At 42.2% G+C, this 17481-nt stretch overlaps 2 pseudogenes across 1 annotated transcript in view; both read right to left on the bottom strand.

Moving 5' to 3' along the window:
* Positions 1–2618, bottom strand: part of LOC138843819 (serine/threonine-protein kinase Nek3-like) — a 50127-nt pseudogene extending 47509 nt beyond the window's left edge. Inside the window, exons 1-3 of the transcript XR_016213321.1 lie at positions 2517–2618; positions 233–331; positions 49–146 (exon numbers count right to left, since the gene is read on the bottom strand). The product of XR_016213321.1 is annotated as a serine/threonine-protein kinase Nek3-like (transcript). The remainder of the gene's footprint in view (positions 1–48; positions 147–232; positions 332–2516) is intronic.
* A 4442-nt stretch (positions 2619–7060) lies between these two features.
* LOC149124614 (testis-expressed protein 10 pseudogene) lies at positions 7061–9144 on the bottom strand (annotated as a pseudogene).
* Positions 9145–17481: the final 8337 nt, after the last annotated feature.

The following is a 17481-nucleotide window of genomic DNA, read 5'->3' as shown; positions in this document are numbered from 1 at the left end:
CCTTTCAAATAAATAGCTCTTAGAAAAATCAGTAAGTCAGTCTCTTACCGTATCTTCAGGAAATAACTTTCCCTTTTGCTGTTTAATCTTTTGCATTAGATACCCTCCATCACAATATTCCATCACAATATATAGATGTCCTCCAGCTAAAATAGATATAAGTGTCTTTAGGAAAGTTGCAGTGCCATAAAGAAATTCAGAAATGCACAGATGTATGGGAGTTCATACTCACCTTCAAATGATTCTTTGAAGGCAACAATATTGGGGTGTTTCATTTTGGCTAACAGAACAGCCTCCTTCCTAAACTTCTGTGTTTCAGAAAGACTAGAAAAAGATTTTAAACCATAAATTTATATTGCATTTTATTTTTAAAGACTTATTTATTGAAAAGTGGCATAGCAGAGAAGTATCTTCCATCCATTGGTTCACTTCCAGAATGGACACAACTCTGGCTGGGCTAGGCTGAAGCCATGGGCAGTAGGAACTCAACTACTTGAGCCTTCATCCACAGCTTCTCAGGCACACTAGTAGAGAGCTGGACTGAAAGCAGAGCAGCTGGGACTTGATCTGGCAATCCGTTATGGGATGTCAGCATCCCAAGTGGCAGCTTAACCTGCTGTGCCATAATACCCACCCCTAATACTGTACTTAAAATAGCATCACATCCAGCTCCCAGATAATGCACCTGGGAAAGCATCAGAAGATGGCCCGAGTATTTGGGCCCCTGCACCCATGCAGGAGACTTGGAAGAAGCTCTGGGCTCCTGGCTTTGGCCTGGCTCTAGCCCAGTCCCAGCTGTTGCAGCCATTTGTGGAGTGAACCAGCAGATGGAAGATTCTTCTCTCTCTCTCTCTCTCTCTCTCTCTCTCTCTTCTCTATCTTTCAAATAAATAAAACAATAAATCTTTAAAAGCACAATAATTTAAAACATTTAATTATATTATTTAACATTAGTTTAAGTATACTAATATGTAATCATATGAATATTAGTGTTTTAATCTTATATTTTAGAAAGCATTATAATAATATTTATATAGGTTGAATATATTTCAATGTTAGATGCAGTACTGTAACATTGCACTCAAACCCAATTTAAGTTTTTCAAACTTGCTCAAAAAACAACTATGGCTATATTTTGCATACTGGAGCTGACCATTTTATTATACTATTATGTTCTTTTTCCTTTTCTTACATGTACAGAGTGGAAATAGTTTTTTCTTCTCCTGTAAACTAGTTTTAATATCCACCTAAGTGTCACCGACTTGGAGGGCCAGTATTCCATCAAGAACAGGGCATCCTAAAAGAGAAATCAATGATTTCATGTTTTGACCACTTGTAACATTTTACTGGTCCGTGGCCAAGATAAAAAAAGTAATAATACATTACTGCATCAAAGATGGACAAAGATGATACGCAAAATAAGTATCCAAAGCCGTTTGTCTATAACTTACTGAGGATTAAATCTAGAATACATGGCCTTCCAATCCAGAAATTGCCACTGATTATGTACTAGCACAGGGTTCCTGCAGCAGCAGCAACAGCATCAACTGGGGACTTGTCAAAAATGCAGGTTCATAGGCGCCCCCAGACCTACTCAATCAGAACTTCACGGGGAGGCACAGCAATCTGTATTTTAACAAGTCCTCCAGACGATTAAGTGTCACTGAACACAGTCAAGAATTCAGTGGTGCGGGGTGGGCATTTGGCACACCAGTTAAGATGCCATCTGGGATGCCTGCATCCCATATCAAAGTGCCTGGGTTCAAGTTCCTGCTCTATTTCTGATCTAGCTTCCTTCTAATGCACCTGGGAAGCCAGTGGAAGATGGCCCAAGTGCTTAGGTCCTTCCCACCCATGCTGTAGACCCAGATGGTGTTACTGGCTCCTGGCTTCGGCTTAGCTCAACTCTGGCTGTTGCAAGCATTTGGGGAATGAACCAGCAAATGGAAGATCTCTCATTATGTCTGCTTCTCTCTTTCTCTCTGTTAGTCTGCCTTTTCGACAAATAAAGAAATCCTTCAAAAAACCAAAATATTGTTAAACAGGCTCCATAGCATGTATTGTATAGTACATGGTAATGAAGTCTAGAGGGAAATGAAACCTGTACATGGATCTGGATCGAGATGGTCAGTTCCCTGATTCTAAGAGTGAGTAGCCTACATCTTTGCTCTTCATATTTTTATGTCCCGTTCTCATTAATACTGCACCTGAACTGCATTTGGCAAAGATCTGCTACACTGTTAGGTATACACGATTGGAAATTAACTGCTGATTACACACTGGGATAAAATAAACAATAATCACTATCTGAACATGGGCTAATTTTTTTCCCTTTCCTAATTGCAGTGTCCTAAGAGCCACATAAACTATATCAAGCTCTTATAAAGCCAATGAATAAACAGATTACATCGTTTGCATGGAGGAGAAATTCCTCATTAAGCATCAAGAACTTATTGTCTTATACAGACTGCAAGTGCATGCTCACTATGACTTATTTTCTTTAGCAGTGACCTTGGGGAGCCTTATTTCCTTCATTGCAAACAGCTGATTACTGCTTTCCTGCTGCACGAGCCAAAGGAGCCCTCACCAATCACCCTCTGGACTGTGTAGTCACCCATGCTGGGTTCCTGCACAGCTGGGCTCCACCCATGCAGTCCCCAAGGGCTCTTCAAATCTACCTTCAAAAACAGAAACATCTGAGAAGTACATTCACTTTCAAAAGGCATAATTCATCCTGTTGAGGCTAAAAATGATATCCCCCAAATGTGGTGTTTTTTGGCATGCTGAGAAGTTTGATCAAAAGAAAATTAAAAAGTCTTAAAAGCAGGCTCAGAGTCAATGTCCCTCTAACCTTGTCTTCCCCCTTCAAGAGCAAGGAGATGCCACCTGCAAAGTGCCTTTATCTGCCTAAAGTTTGGACAAGCTAAAGAATATACAAATGACCTCTGTCTCTTCCCCTATACTTCCCTTAAGTAGGCTCACATCCCAAGAAAAGACTGAATTCTGCCAATACACCTGGATAATTTTTTTTTTTTGGCAAGCCATTGTCTGTGTTTCAGTCCCAGATGCATCGCTAACGCATTGTCTCTGCTGCAGGCAAAACAGATTTTGTCCCATGCTAATTATGCCCTCCAAGCCCACAGAGTTCCTCTAAAAATCATTCACAATTTCCCTTATACTCCCCTTTTCTCCCTCACCTACAGAAAAAGGGGTAAAGATGTGTCAGGACCATGTTGGGTTTGTGGGTAATCACACACCTGTGATCCCAACCCTGCCCCAGGCACATTAATAAATGTGTATAACTTCTTTCCTCTTTAATCTATTGTCACTTCATTTGGGCAAAGCTCTAGAAGACAGGGGAAATTTCTCTTCACCCCTACAAGCTAAAGTAGCTCTAATCATCACAATATGGCACAGCTTATTCCTTTGAAAGGGATCAGTTTGCCACAAGCATTCCACTTTGGCACAAGAATTGCTTGGAGCTGAAAGCAATTTGTTCTTTATCCTTTTCACTTTCATTTAAATACAAACATCCCCCTAGGTAATGGCAATAACCTTTGTAAATGTGTTTTTCCCTCCAGTACCAGAAATACATTTGTTACCAACAGGGAAGGCATCAATTTAAGTTTGCATTATAAACCTTTATCTTCTGTTATCTAAATAATCTTTATCCTCTGTTGTTTCTTTATCCTCTGTTGTTTCTTCCACATATTTACCCTCTTGCTCTTCACTTTAGAAGCCTCTGTCCTTGATCTAGCTACTGTTCCCTAATTTATCACAGAGTTAGTTAAAATGTAAGTATCTTGGTTTAACATTTCACAATTTGGAGATGTAGTAGACTTTTTCTCCCATCTATCTCTTTTTGTCAGTTTAATTTTCAGGGCCTCAAGCACTGAATCTAAGAAGACACAGAAAAAAGTTTCCCTCCCTACATTATTCACTCAACAGGCAGACACCGAGCCCCAACTCTGAGTCAGAAGTTGGAATCCTGAACAAATCTCTCTTGGTCTCTGGCATCAGGGATGTCCCATGCAGAGGTGGCCATAAACCTCAACAAATGTGGAGGGCAAGTCTTCCAAGAAGAGCATGCCGGTTTATAGCAGAAATATCCAAAGCAGTGGGCAAACGTATACTTAAACTAGAGCCTGAAGGATAAGTGGAAGTTGGCCAAAGAGGAGGGAAAGCGCGATCAAGGCGGAGGGAATGGCACATTGCAGAGCAAAAGGGATTACGTTCAAAGAATTCAAGAAGACTGTAAGGGGCTACAGTGACAGGGCCTTATCTGAAGTCCATTACAAGGCACAGTTAGATGGCTGGATTTTGTCCTCAGGGTAATTAATAGGCTGTCCCTGCAGTGTTTTTTTTTTTTTTTTACAGGCAGAGTGGACAGTGAGAGAGAGAGAGACAGAGAGAAAGGTCTTCCTTTGCCGTTGGTTCACCCTCCAATGGCCGCCGCGACCATCCTCCACTGCACTCCCTGGCCACGGCAGAGAGCTGGCCTGGAAGAGGGGCAACTGGGACAGAATCCGGCACCCCAACCGGGACTAGAACCCTGTGTGCCAGCACCGCCATGCTGAGGATTAGCCTCGTGAGTTGCGGCGCCGGCCCTGCAGGGTTTTAACCAGGAGGGCAATACAGTCCTCACACAAATGTATTAGAAAAATCACCCACACAGACGGCAGAGTGAGCAGAGCAGAGGGTGGAGGCACGGAGGGGCCAGATCAGAGGCTCCATGAGTAGACAAAGCAGGAAAATGATGGTGCAATGAAGTAGGTGGTGCCAGTGGGGAAGAAGAAACTGGGAAGGAAGAAGTGGCAACAATTGACACATTTTTGCTACAGATTTCTGGAGGACAGGAAGGGAGGAGGAGGCACCATGGACTCCCAGATTTCTGGCATAAACTGGATGAATGGTGATGATATTCCTAGAGAGAAAAAAGCATAATCAATGGTGGTGTGTCTAGCTTTTTCTTTGATTTTTCTGGTGGTAGGAGCATGGCAGAGGTGGGGCAGAATATGGGAGAAAGGAAAAATCCATTCCATTTTCGACAGGCTGAGCTAGAGGAGCCTGCAACTGGAATGAGTTGTGAAACACACTGACTTCAGACTGCCCAATACATATGAGAGTGTGTGCAAAATGTAAAATGAGATGTAAGATTCCCAGAGCCTTGCCTGGTACACAGGTCTTTAATAAATGGCAGCTATGTTCATTATTAAGACCTTAGAAAGAGCATGCATTTTTTTTATTATTTAAAAAAAAACACGCTTTATTTTTCCAAAAGCTCATGCTGGTTTTTTTTTTAATCTCATAAAGAGAATGACCAATAAAGCAAAAATCACAACCCAAAACCTACAATATTGTGAGGTATAAAACTTCAAGTTTATATTTGTTAAGTCACAACATTATCAGGAAAATCTAGAAATCATTTCTACATCGAATCAGATGCATTGTCATTGCTCTGAAACAATGCTAATCATATCGAAGGAAAACGTCTACCTGTACAATGCACCCTGTATCGAGTTCGAGTGAGCAGCCCATATAGCTAAGTTTAATGGATACAGTACTCAGTGCTAGCACTTAACCAGTTCTGTGACCCTGGGCAAGTGTGGAAAGCCAAATAATACTCTCCCCTCTATCCCACCACCTTCCCAAACTTCTCCCTTCAACTGCCTGCAACCTGTGCATTGGTTCTTCTGTATGGCAAAAGGGAATTAGATTGCAGATGGAAGTAAGGTTGGTAATTGTCTGACTTTTAAATAGGGAGCTGGGGCCAGCACTTTGTGCATCTGCTAAGTGGCCATGTAGGACTCCTGCCTCCCACATTTCCAATTCCAGCTCACTGCTAGTGTAGACGCCGGGAGGCAGCAGATGATGGCCCAAGTACTTGGGTCTTTGCCACCATGGGAAACCTGGATTCCAACAGTTCTGGGCATTTGAGGAGAGAACCAGCAGATGCAAGACCTACCTCCTATAAGTAAATAAAATAAAAAAAACATAGGGGGTTGATCTTGGGTTAGCCAAGAGCCAAGAGGGCCCAATGTAATCCCGAGTGTCCTTTCAAGTGGAAGAGGGAGGCAAGAGAGGAGGCCAGAGTCACAGAGGGATTTGAAGATGGAGGAAGGGGCCAGGAACCAGGGAATGCAGGTGGCCTCAAGAAGCTGGAAAAGGGACCCACATTGCCCCCTAGAGCTCCCAGGAGAAAGTAGCTCTTTTGATGCTGTCATTTTAACCCCATGAGAGCTCTTACAGATTCGCCCTCCACAACTGTAAGCACTTGACTTGTGATAAGGTATTACAGCTGCTATAGGAAGCTGGCACAGCAAGTAACCAAGCTGTGTGAAAATGTAGTATTTACTTCAAAGGCTGATCCAGAACCTGTCTGGTATACTCTGATATATCAATTACTCTGTAGTTGAGTGATAGCCCTAAGGACCCTGGAGTATACTGTTGCAAATGGCTAACATTTGCAACACCTGCAGAGTGCTCTTTGTATTCAACTTTGAGACTGTTTTCAATGCAAAACAAACAGCAAAAAGTACTGCACTTGCCTGTATGCAGAACACTGCTACAGCGGACACTGCTATGGACTAACGCTCCTCAGGAGTGAGCTGCCTGCACAGACCTAGCCATTCTCTATTAGTGACAGCATCAGCGGAGAAGGTGATAAGAGGGCCTGACTGTTCTCTTTCCCACTTAGTGCTGATGGTCACGAGAGAGACTCCTTCCCTTGTTCCACTGTGTACTAGTCTGCTCCAGCTGCTGAAGCAGCTTCCCACAGACTGGGTGGGAGGAACAGAAATGCATTGTGTGGTGGGTCCAGAGGCTTGAAGTTCAGGATCAAGGTGTTGGTAGTCTTGGATCCCTCTAAGGACTTGGAAGGAAAGGTCTCTTCCAGGCCTCTCTGCTTCCCTTTAGATGGCTGTCTTCTCACTGGGTCTCTTCACATCTTCCTTCTGTGGGTGCCCTCTCTGGGTCTAAATTCCTCTTTTTTATTTTTTGTTCTTTAAAAGTTCAGCTTTAATGACAAACATCTATTACATCAGCCTCTCCACAAAATAAGTTAGATGTGAGTACCCAATTTCCCACAGGAGGTACCACAGCTCCTCTTCAATACCCTGCACTCAAGGCGCTGGGCCTGTGGGTATTGCCCTGTGATGTACACATGGAAGCAATAACGTAAGTCGCTGACGTACATGGCTCCTGCACACTGCTACTCTTCAAGGCTGGGATATTCTTGATGATCTGCTGCACCAAGATAGCATTGGTCAACACGTGGGTCTGAGGGGAGCATGCTGAAGCGGCAGGCGAAGCAGCTGGCCCACCACAGGCAGCTCCTCAGGCCCAACCCTGTTCACCCACAGGCTCTGCATCAACCTGTGGACTCGAGGAGAAGAGCCAAGGCAGAGACGCGGGCCCCCAGAGCTTGTCCCTCTTCCTTAGATGCTCTGCTTCCCCTTTCTCTAGAGAAGACTGTAGCAACAAGAAGCCAGAAATGGCAGTAGAGTCTCACCAACTACACAAGTATGCTCCAGGAGCCTACAGATAACACCAGAAACACAGTCGGCCACGCTGTCAGGAATTACAGTCAAACCAACCTAGTGCCTAGCTTACTGGCACTTTGCAGGATGTCAAAGCTCTGACCTGGGACAGGGATAACCAATAAGCTGTGACAAACTGCCTCTGTCACATGCCAGTGGTATAAAAGTTGACCCAAATCCATAAGGTAGAGCAGCACAGGGGAAAGCTGGGTCTGGGTGACATGAGGAACTCCTCCAGGCCCTGAAGCCAACTCAACTCCTCTTTCAAAAATCCTGCAAGTGTGGAAAAGAAGAAGCTGACATTGTTCACACCATTGATCAACCAGTCATTAACTTCCATCCAGAAAATGATGATCTCATGTGCAGTATCCCGATAAGCATAGCAACCAAGCTTGAACTGAGTCTTCCCATAATACAGCAACGACTTAACTGAGAAAGCAGATCAGCAGGCAGACTGGGTGGAAAATGTACAAGCTGAACCAAATGTTGCTGAGGCTCTGCAGGGAGAACCACCACAGTGCCTTCCTGTGGATCATAGATTCGGAGAGCAGTAGCTTGTAAACTTTTTAGTAATTCTTTATTTGCTCCTGCTGCAGTAGTATGAATGATATCTCTAAGCTATGCAGAAAGCTCAGGGTTTCAGGAGCCAAGATGAGCAAGCTGCAATGGTAAACCAGCCAGCCAACATGAAAACACTTTACTACGGTATCTGAATCTTGTAAGACCGTATCTCTTCCTTTTGATAGATTTTACTGAAAAACTTCAGCAATGAAGTTTGAACTGGAAGGATAAGGCCCCTCTGCTGATAAAAGGTATACACTGCCTTAATCAGAGTCTCAGTAGCCTCTCTGCTGTGTTGTATCTACACTAACCTCCATGACACTCCAAGCAATCTGTTCAGTTGCTTACTATTCTGCCTAGAGTCATCTTCAAGGGTCTGTCACAAATCTTCTGATCATTTCTATCCAACTGGAAGCTTTCTGCAAAGTTGAGGCATTTGCCAAGGAGACCATGATATCAGACAGTGCTAAATTCAGTAAGAGAGGCCGGTGCTGTGGCTCACTAGGCTAATCCTCTGCCTGCAGTGCCAGCACCCTGGGTTCTAGTCCTGGTCAGGGTGCCGGATTCTGTCCTGGTTGCTCCTCTTCCAGTCCAACTCTGCTGTGGCCTGGGAAGGCATTGTAGGATGGCCCAGGTGCTTGAGCCCTGCACCCACATGGGAGACCAGGAGGAAGCACCTGGCTCCTGGCTTCGGATTGGCGCAGCATGCAGGCCGTAGCAGCCATTTGGGCGTTGAACCAATGGAAGACCTTTCTCTCTCTCTCTCTCTCTCTCTCTCTCTCTCTCTCTCTCACTGTCTAACTCTGTCAAAAAACAAAAAAATTCAGTAAGAGTTGATCTATGTTATTGGAGAAAATTGTGCAATGCTTGATGTTTTTCTTTCCTTCTGTTCTTGGTTATTTTAATGCATACAGAAAATGACTCATAAAATGGTGTTTGAAATAAATAAGGCAATTCTTTAAATCCATGATTCCAATTTATGGATTTCATCATTTTCTTTAGACAGTTTCCACAAAAGGGAAATAATATTAAGGACTTGCTGCATAACTTGTAGAGACACTCATTCTATACCATTTCAAACAGAAGCATCTGGCTGTAGAGGCACAGCTTCAACCCAGCATTCAATTAGTCATCTTCAGTAGATGATAGGCCTTCATCCATAACACCTAATCCTCAAACAGGATACAATAGCCTGAACTGTGAACTGACATTTGGCTGTGAACCCCTGTTTTCATAAACCTGGATGTGTTACTGGTCATTGGCGTGTTCCTTCCAATTGATAAAAATGGGGTTTCTAGTGGCATAGGGATTTTCTTTTTGTTCCTGAAGTCCTTCATTTTCTTTCAACCTCCTGGATCCATCTGCCAAGGTGAAAGGAAAAAATGAAGAAATTTGTTCAGCTCCTATTTTAGGGGACAGGGATTGAAGTTGAATTGCTGCTGTATTATTTTTAAGTGAGTTAATGTATGCAAAATGTTTAGCATAGGGCTAGATACATATTAACTCATTTAATCCTCAAAACAACCCTAAATATCTTTTTTTAACTTTTATTTAATGAATATAAATTTCCAAAGTACAGCTTATGGATTACAATGGCTTCCCCCCCATAATGTCCCTCCCACCCGCAACCCTCCCCTTTCCCACTCCCTCTCCCCTTCCATTCACATCAAGATTCATTTTTGATGCTCTTTATATACAGAAGATCAGTTTAGCATACATTAAGTAAAGATTTCAACAGTTTGCTCCCACACAGAAGCATAAAGTGAAAAATAATAGATGATTTTTTAAATGATGATGAAATCAGATCAGACCTAGAGTCAAGTTGGGAATTGATAATTTCTTTTTTTTTTTACAGAAGATCAGTTTAGTATACATTAAGTAAAGATTTCAACAGTTTGCACCCCCATAGAAACACAAAGTGAAATATACTGTTTGAGTACTCGTTATAGCATTAAATCTCAATGTACAGCACACTAAGGACAGAGATCCTACATGAGGAGTAAGTGCACAGTGACTCCTGTTGTTGACTTTACAAATTGACACTCCTGTTTATGGCCTCAGTAATCTCCCTATGCTCCAGTCATGAGTTTCCAAGGCTATGGAAGCCTTTTGAGTTCACCGACTCTTATCTTGTTTAGACAAGGTCATAGTCAAAGTGGAGGTTCTCTCCTCCCTTCAGAGAAAGGTACTTCCTTCTTTGAAGACCTGTTCTTTCCACTGGGATCTCCTCACAGAGATCTTTCATTTAGGTCTTTTTTTTTTTGCCAGAGTGTCTTGGCTTTCCATGCCTGAAATACTCTCATGGGCTTTTCAGCCAGATCCGAATGCCTTTAGGGCTGATTCTGAGGCCAGAGTGCTGTTTAGGACATCTGAGATTCTATGAGTCTGCTGAGTATCTCGCTTTCCATGTTGGATCACTCTCCCCTTTATTTATTCTATTGGTTAGTATTAGCAGGTACTAGACTTGTTTATATGATCCCTTTGACTCTTAGTCCTTTCATTATGATCAATTGTGAACTGAAATTGATCACTTGGACTAGTGAGATGGCATTGGTACATGCCACCTTGATGGGATTGAATTGGAGTCCCCTGGTATGCTTCTAACTCTACCATTTGGGGCAAGTCAACCTGAGCATGTCCCAAATTGTACATCTCTTCCCTCTCTTATTCCCACTCTTATGTTTAACAGGGATCACATTTCAGTTAAATTTCAACACTTAAGAATAACTGTGTGATAATTACAGAATTAAACCAGTCATATTAAGTAGAGTAGACAAAAAAACTACTAAGAGGGATAATGTATTAAGTTGTTCATTAACAGTCAGGGCTATGCTGATCAAGTCACCGTTTCTCATAGTGTCCATTTCACTTCAACAGGTTTCCTTTTTGGTGTCCAGTAAGTTGTCACCGATCAGGGAGAACATATGGTATTTGTCCCTTTGGGACTGGCTTATTTCACTCAGCATGATGTGTTCCAGATTCCTCCATTTTGTTGCAAATGACTGGATTTCGTTGTTTCTTACTGCGGTATAGTATTCTAAAGAGTACATATCCCATAATTTCTTTATCCAGTCTACCTTTGATGGGCATTTAGGTTGGTTCCAGGTCTTGGCTATTGTGAATTGTGCTGCTATAAACATTAGGGTGCAGACCGCTTTTTGTTTGCAAATTTAAATTCCTTTGGGTAAATTCCAAGGAGTGGGATGGCTGGGTCGAACGGTAGGGTTATCTTCAGGTTTCTGAGGAATCTCCAGACTGACTTCCATAGTGGCTTGACCAGTTTGCATTCCCATCAACAGTGGGTTAGTGTCCCTTTTTCCCCACATCCTCTCCAGCATCTGTTGTTGGTAGATTTCTGAATGTGAGCCATTCTAACCAGGGTGAGGTGAAACCTCATTGTGGTTTTGATTTGCATTTCCCTGATTGCTAATGATCTTGAACATTTTTTCATGTGCCTGTTGGCCATTTGGATTTCCTCTTTTGAAAAATGTCTATTGAGGTCCTTGGCCCATCTCTTAAGTGGGTTGTTGGTTTTGTGTTTGTGGAGTTTCTTGATGTCTTTGTAGATTCTGGTTATTAACCCTTTATCTGTTGCATAGTTTGCAAATATTTTTTCCCATTCTGTCGGTTGTCTCTTCACTCTCCTGACTGTTTCTTTTGCAGTACAGAAACTTCTCAATTTGATGCAATCCAAATAGTTGATTTTGGCTTTGACTGCCTGTGCCTCCCGGGTCTTTTCCAGAAACTCTTTGCCTATGCCAATATCTTGAAGGGTTTCTCTAATGTTCTCTAATAACTTGATGGTGTCAGGTCATAGATTTAGGTCTTTAATCCATGTTGAGTGGATTTTTGTGTAAGGTGTAAGGTAGGGGTCTTGCTTCGTGCTTCTGCACATGGAAATCCAGTTTTCCCAGCACCATTTATTGAATAGACTGTCCTTGCTCCAGGAATTGGTTTTAGATCCTTGATCAAATATAAGTTGGCTGTAGAGGTTTAGGTTGATTTCTGGTGTTTCAATTCTGTTCCATTGGTCTATCCATCTGTTTCTGTACCAGTAATATGCTGTTGTGATTACAACTGCCCTGTAGTATGTCCTGAAATCTGGTATTGTGATGCCTCCAGCATTGTTTTTGTTGTAGAAGATTGCTTTAGCTATTCGAGGTCTCTTTTGCCTCCATATGAATTTCAGCATCATTTTTTCTAGATCTGAGAAGAATGTCTTTGGTATCCTGATTGGAATTGCATTGAATCTATAAATTGCTTTTGGGAGAATGGACATTTTGATGATGCTGATTCTTCCAATCCATGAGCATGGAAGATTTTTCCATTTTTTAGTATCCTCTTCTATTTCTTTCTTTAAGGTTTTGTAATTTTCATCGTAGAGATCTTTAACGTCCTTGGTTAAGTTTATTCCAAGGTATTTGATTGTTTTTGTAGCTATTGTGAATGGGATTGATCTTAGCAGTTCTTTCTCAGCCATGGCATTGCTTGTGTATACAAAGGCTGTTGATTTTTGTGCATTGATTTTATATCCTGCCACTTTGCCAAACTCCTCTATGAGTTCCAATAGTCTCTTAGTAGAGTTCTTTGGATCCTCTAAGTAAATAATCATATCGTCTGCAAAGAGGGATAGTTTGACTTCTTCCTTCTCAATTTGTATTCCTTTAATTTCTTTTTCTTGTCTGATGGCTCTGGCTAAAACTTCCAGAACTATGTTAAATAGAAGTGGTGAGAGTGGGCATCCCTGTCTGGTGCCAGATCTCAGTGGAAATGCTTCCAACTTTTCCCCATTCAATAGGATGCTGGCTGTGGGCTTTTCATAAATTGCTTTGATTATAGTGAGGAATGTGCCTTCTATACCCAATTTGCTTAGAGTTTTCATCATGAAAGGGTGTTGAATCTTATCGAATGCTTTCTCTGCATCAATTGAGATAATCATATGGTTTTCTTCTGCAGTCTGTTAATGTGGTGAATCACATTGATTGATTTGCGAATGTTGAACCATCCCTGCATACCAGGGATAAATCCCACTTGGTCTGGGTGGATGATTTTTCTGATGTGTTGTTGTATTCTATTGGCGAGAATTTTATTGAGGATTTTTGCGTCTATGTTCACCAGGGATATTGGTCTATAATTTTCTTTCAGTGCTGCATCTTTCTCTGGCTTAGGGATTAAGGTGATGCTGGCTTCATAGAAAGAATTTGGGAGGATTCCCTCTTTTTCGATTGTTCTGAATAGTTTGAAAAGAAATGGGATTAGTTCTTCTTTAAATGTCTGGTAGAATTCCGCAGTGAATCCATCTGGTCCTGGGCTTTTCTTTGTTGGGAGGGCCTTTATTACCGTTTCAATTTCTGTTTCAGTTATGGGTCTATTTAGGTTTTCTATGTCTTCCTGGTTCAATTTTGGTAGATTGCATGTGTCCAGGAATCTATCCATTTCTGATAGATTTTCCTGTTTGCTGGCATACAAGTCCTTGTAGTAATTTCTGATGATCCTTTTTATTTCTGTGGTGTCTGTTGTTACATTTCCTTTTTCAACTCTGATTTTATTGATTTGGGTCTTTTCTCTTCTTGTTTTAGTTAGTTGGGCCAAGGGGTGTCAATTTTGTTTATTTTTTCAAAACACCAGCTCCTTGCTTGGCTGATTTTTTGTAATTTTTTTTGGATTCAATCCTGTTGATTTCTTCTCTGATTTTAATTATTTCTCTTCTACTAGATTTGGGTTTGGTTTGCTGCAGTTTTTCTAGGTCCTTGAGCTGCATTTAAAGCTCATTTATTTGGTACCTTTCCAATTTCTTGATATAGGCACCTATTGCTATAAACTTGCCTCTCAGTACTGCTTTTGCTGTATCGCGTAAGTTTTGATATGTTGTGTTGTTATCCTCACTTACTTCCAGCAAGTTTTTGATTTCTCTTTTGATTTCTTGAATGACCCAGTGTTCATTCAGGAGCATGTTGTTCAGTCTCCATGTGTTTGCATACTTTCTAGGGTTTCCTGAGTTGCTAATTTCCAACTTCATTCCTTTATGGTCTGAGAAGCTGCATGGTATGATTCTAATTCTTTTAAATTTGCTGAGACTTGCTTTATGGCCTAGTATGTGATCAATCCTAGAGAAGGTTCCATGCACTGCTGAGAAGAATGTGAAGTCTTTAGATGTAGGATTGAAAGTTCTGTAGATATCTGTTAGATCCATTTGGGCAATAGTGTCGATTAAATCTGCTGTTTCCTTGTTGATCTTCTGTCTGGATGATCTGTCTATTTCTGAGAGTGGAGTATTGAAGTCCCCCAGTACTATTGTATTGGAATCTAAGTCTCCCTTTAAGTCCCTTAACATATCTTTTAAATAGACCAGTGCCCTGTAATTAGGTGCATATACATTTATAATAGTTACATCTTCCTGTTGAATTGAACCCTTAATCATTATATAGTGTCCCTCTTTGTCTCTCTTAACAGTTTTTGTATTAAAGTTTATTTTGTCTGATATTAATATGGCTACACCTGCTTTTTTTTGGTTTTTGTTGGCATGGAATATCTTTTTCCAACCTTTCACTTTCAGTCTGCTTGCATCTTTGTTAGAGAGATGTGTTTCTTGTAGGCAACAAATAGTTGGGTTGTGTTCCTTGAGCCAATCAGCCAATCGGTGTCTTTCAACTGAAGAGTTAAGACCATTAATGTTTAATGTGACTATTGATACATAGTGACTTTGCCCTGCCATTTTCCTGGAGATATTTTCTAGTATATGCTTTGAGCTTCCCATGCTCTTTTTTTTTATTTTTTTGACAGGCAGAGTGGACAGTGAGAGAGAGAGACAAAGAGAAAGGTCTTCCTTTGCCGTTGGTTCACCCTCCAATGGCTGCCGCAGTTGGCGTGCAGCGGCCGGCACACCGCGCTGATCTGATGGCAGGAGCCAGTAGCCAGGTGCTTTTCCTGGTCTCCCATGGGGTGCAGGGCCCAAGCACCTGGGCCATCCTCCACTGCACTCCCTGGCCACAGCAGAGAGCTGGCCTGGAAAAGGGGCAACCAGGACAGAATCCGGCGCCCCAACCGGGACTAGAACCCGGTGTGCCGGTGCCGCTAGGCGGAGGATTAGCCTAGTGAGCCGCGGCGCCGGCCTTCCCATGCTCTTTTACGGGGGGTTTTTCTTCCTTTACCTTCTTTCATATTGATGGCCGTGTTTCTGTGTTTCTGAGTGTAGCACATCTTTAAGTATCTTTTGCAGGGCCGGACGAGTGGCCACAAAGTCTTTCAATTTCTGTTTGCTATGAAAGGTCTTTATTTCACCTTCATTCACAAATGACAGCTTAGCAGGATATAATATTCTGGGCTGGCAATTTTTCTCTCTTAGCACCTGGGCTATGTCTCGCCATTCCCTCCTAGCCTGTAGTGTTTCTGATGAGAAGTCTGCTGTGAGTCTAATTGGAGATCCTCTGAGAGTAATCTGACGTTTCTCTCTTGCACATTTTAGGATCTTTTCTTTATGTTTCACTGTGGTAAGTTTAATTACAATGTGTCATGGTGAGGATCTCTTTTGGTCATGTTTATTGGGGGTTCTATGAGCTTCCTGTACTAGGATGTCTCTGTCCTTCTCCAAACCTGGAATGTTCTCTGCTAGTATCTCACTAAAGAGGCCTTCTAATCCTTTCTCTCTCTCCATACCTTCAGGAACTCCTAGAACTCAAATGTTGGATTTTTTAATAGTATCTTGTAGATTTCCAACAATATTTTTTAGGTTTCTAATTTCCTCTTTTCTTTGGTTTGACTGTATGTTTTCCTGTGTTCTGACTTCTAAGTCCGATATTCTCTCTTCTGCTTCACCCATTCTGTTTGTAAGGCTCTCTAATGTGTTTGTCATTTGATCTATTGAGCTCTTCATTTCATTTTGATTTCTCTTCACTATCACACTTTCCTGTTCTACTAGTTTCTGCGTTTCATTTTGATTCTTCCTTAAAATTTCATTTTCACGAGAGAGATTTTCAATCCTGTCCAATAAGGATTTCTGTAGTTCAAGGATTTGCTTTTGAAAACTTCTAAATGTTCTTATCATAAATTTTTTGAAATCCGTATCTTGCATTTCTTCTATCTCATCATCTTCATAATCTTGGCTTGGGGTGTTTTGTTTATTTGGAGGCATCATAGTATCATCATTGATCTTGTTCCCTTGATTTCTGTGTTTCTTGCTTGGCATAGTTACTTCTTCTTTCGTCACTGTGCATTTGTTTATTTTTTTTTTATTTTATACTATGGCTGTGTTAAGTGGACTGCTTGCTGTTGGAGGAGCCTTGGAGGCTTGAGATGGGTGTGGCCTGAGAGTTCTGCTTGGTTCCTCTGGGTTACGTGTGTGCAAAGGTGACACCCTTAGGTTATGTGTGGTAAATCTCTTTTATTTATTTATTTATTTATTTATTTATTTATTTATTTAATTCATTCAGGAGGTAAGTAATACCGCACCACACGGCTGTGCAGAATTGATGGTATTTAGTTTCCAATCTCTGGCTTCTACCCAAAGAGTCTGTGCAGGCTCTGTTTCTCCTCTGGACTCCCACTGGGTTGCCTAGGCTACTGAATTGTAGTGACTCAGTGCCTTAGCTCTCCCCTGTTGTTATGTAAATCCAGAGTGGGGGCCTGCTCTTTGTGTCTTACAAACCTTGCAAACTCTTGCAAACCTTGCAACCTTTGCAAGGTTGGTGGAGAGAGAAACCCCCCACCTTTTTTCCTTCTCTCCTGTAGTCAGTCTGGTGAACTTTCCCGCTCCCCTCTAGATTCTGACCACCGTTTCCCTGCCAGTGTCTTGGGTTACTGAGCTCACCTCCCCTTCCCACACCTTTGTGTGGACTCGGAGCCCTGGGCATCCCAACTCTCTCCGCTGGTGTCTGTGTGACATCTACTCCCCTTCCTGCAATGGCGCGCAGCCCCTGCAGCTCCCGCAGCTCGGCTTCTGCGCGGTGGGCAACCTGGTTCTCCCAGTAGGTCCTCCGAGTCACAGCCACTAGATCCAGAAGAGTTTCCTCTGCAATTTTTTCCTGATCCTTTTTCTGAAGCTACTGTAACTCCACTTTTATTAAACTAAATTTTCCTGGACTATCGGTGCCCGCCCTCACTATTCCGCCATCTTGCCTAAAGATCTTTTTAAGATTTATTTATTTGAAAGACAAAGAGAGGTAGAGCGAGAGAGGGAGAGAGAGAGGTCTTCCATCTGCTGGTTCACTCCCCAAATGGCTGCAACAGCCAGAGCTGGGCCAATCCAAAACCAGGAGCCAAGAGCTTCTTCTGGGTTTCCCAAGTGGGTGCAGGGGACCAAGGATTTGGGCCATCTTCCACTGCTTTCCAAGGCCATAGCAGAGAGCTGGACTGGAAGTGGAGCAGCCTGGTCTTGAACCGGCAC

The sequence above is a fragment of the Oryctolagus cuniculus genome, chromosome 9 (assembly GCF_051225735.1).
Source record: "Oryctolagus cuniculus isolate XC-2025 breed Fujian yellow rabbit chromosome 9, ASM5122573v1, whole genome shotgun sequence".
Taxonomy (NCBI): Eukaryota; Metazoa; Chordata; class Mammalia; order Lagomorpha; family Leporidae; genus Oryctolagus; species Oryctolagus cuniculus.
This window is presented reverse-complemented; position numbering and strand designations above follow the sequence as displayed.